This window comes from Macadamia integrifolia, unplaced genomic scaffold (assembly GCF_013358625.1).
Source record: "Macadamia integrifolia cultivar HAES 741 unplaced genomic scaffold, SCU_Mint_v3 scaffold342, whole genome shotgun sequence".
In the NCBI taxonomy this organism is placed as follows: Eukaryota; Viridiplantae; Streptophyta; class Magnoliopsida; order Proteales; family Proteaceae; genus Macadamia; species Macadamia integrifolia.
The window spans coordinates 205,649-208,129 of record NW_024869484.1 but is presented as its reverse complement, the minus strand read 5'-3'; positions in this window follow the sequence as shown (position 1 = coordinate 208,129).

The window sequence follows — 2,481 nt, the reverse complement described above, 5'->3', positions numbered from 1 at the left end:
CCCATATAATTTGATGGGAATCACATCAGAATCATATATACTAAATCATCGAGATGTCATTCGTTATTTTCATGAAAGAATATTTAATCGATAACCCACTCAAGAGAGAGTATATGTGTGATACCCAACTTTCTAAACCCGGTCTAATTAATCGCATTGACTAGGTTTGATCATATAAGGGCTAAACCGGAGAGAACCAAAATAGGTACCATATAGAATATGGTAGCAAGGGTCACTTTGAACTCAGGTTAGCTTGACACGACCGAGCGGGTACCAAGTGTAATATGTGCACCCAAGCATTGCACTTAAACGCATCACGAGGCCATGTACAAAAAGTAAAGGTACGTACTAGTATTTGTGGGTGCCAACGTAATCTAATATTATGTGGGAGTTTATTCCCATTGAAGCCCACCTGAGATATACCCACCTGAGATTTATCCCACCTGAGATATAGAAGATATTTTGGGGCCCAAGTATAAAAGGAGAGACATTAATTGTCTTTTGCCTCATTAATGTTATTAGTTGGTCGGTGGGAGAGTAAAGAAGAGAGAGAAAGAAGAAGAAAGGAAAAGAGGAAGAAGAAGAAGGCAGAAGAAGGGGAAGTTAACTGTAGAGCTTCACTGGAGCTGGGTCTTGGTATTTCAAGTTCGAATTTATAATCAGCTCACCGAGGTCTTCGATTTGAGGTAGGTGTTGCACACATTCCAAGGATTCTTAGGAAAACCCCATCCTTAAACCCTCTTTTTGATTTTTGGGAAATAACTCACTTGAATCTTGCTATTCCTACTTGGATAATCAAATCTAAGGTCTAATGGAAGGTGTGGATAATGATTTTGAAGGATTTGGAAGGAGTGTGGGTGAAGATCTAGAGTATTTGGAGGTTTTTGAGCAAAAGAAGTGAAATTTGGGGTTTCATTGGTGTTCTTGAAAAAGAAGTAAAAATATTCATTTTCTTTTGATTTGATTATAGATCTAGGTTGAGGGTACATGATTGGACCTTAGACAAGTGATTTGAGTAGCCGGATCATCCCCAAACAAGTTCCCTAAACCGGAGGAAAGTCGAGAATGATATTGAAAAAATTTTGTTCAAAGACTGGGGGTATTTTTACCCCACCTGTCTTCTGGTTTTAGTTTCCCAGAACTCAGTTTTTTAACTCTGAAGTAACCGGCGGGCTAAAACTGGCAGGCTATATAGTCCACCGGTCTTCTGGTTTTAGCCCACCTGAGTTTCTAGAACTCAGGTTTTAGGCTTTGGAGTAACCGGAGGGCTGAAACCAATGGGCTACATAGCCCACCGATCTTCTGGTTTTAGCCCACCTGATTTCCAGAACTCAGTTTTCAGGTTCTGGAGTAACCGGTGGGCTGAAACCGGTGGGCTATATAGCCCATAGCCCACTGATCTTTGGCTCTAGCTCACCGGTCTTCCCAGAATTTCCAAGATTGGTCCAAATTTGATGGGTAACCCCCATTTATGATTCTAAATCCGATTTTAGTGTTCAAACATGATATTTTGACCCTAAAATTGTGAAATAATAAAAAATTATGTTTATGATAGGTTACAATCAATATACGTGTACCCACACATCAGATCTTTTTCATACTGGGTACAAGCATCGTGTACATATATATGTAAGTGGGGAGTGGACTCTGATTTAATTTCAGAAAGTTATGCATCATTAAACATATGTTAGACTAGCCATGTCATCATGTCACTTGTGTGTAGACTAGACATCACATATGCCGTATCACTCATTTGAATGTACAGTTACATAATATGCTATGCTTTTTTTTTTTTTTTATGATGGAATATTCATTACATCTTGGTGTATATGATGGAAGAATTTTATTGGACATGATATGCATGCTAGATCTAGATGCCATAGTCGGCTTGAAAATGAGTGCATGGTGGCACATGGAATGGGACGCGGTGCCATCGTGTAATCGTACTATGCTCATGTAGAGGCATGTGGCTAGGATGTGATTTACCCTTGTGCTACGACCATGGTTTTAAGTATCTCCGATATCGATACGATACCCTCCGATACGTATCTTAAATTTAACCAACCGATATGATACACACCGATATGATACATTAAAATTTTAAAATCCTTTCGTATCGATATATATTCTACAATACATACCGATATACATCAATACACCACCAATACACATCGATACGATACGATACGATATGCCTCGATATGAATATAAAAAATATAAAATTGAGGTAAAATGTACGTTTCGGTATGTATTGGTACGTATCGGTGAGTCTTTGTATATATCGATCGGTACGTATCGGTATATATCGACACGTATCGGTGAGTATTGATATATATCGGTACGTATCGATGAGTATCGATACGTATCGGTGAGTATCGGTATGTACCGATACAGTGCGCTACGGTCATATAATGGCCAAGATGGGTAATTTTTCAGAAAAACACGATTTTTTGAAGGGTTTTTATTCTAAAGTTGCTGTCA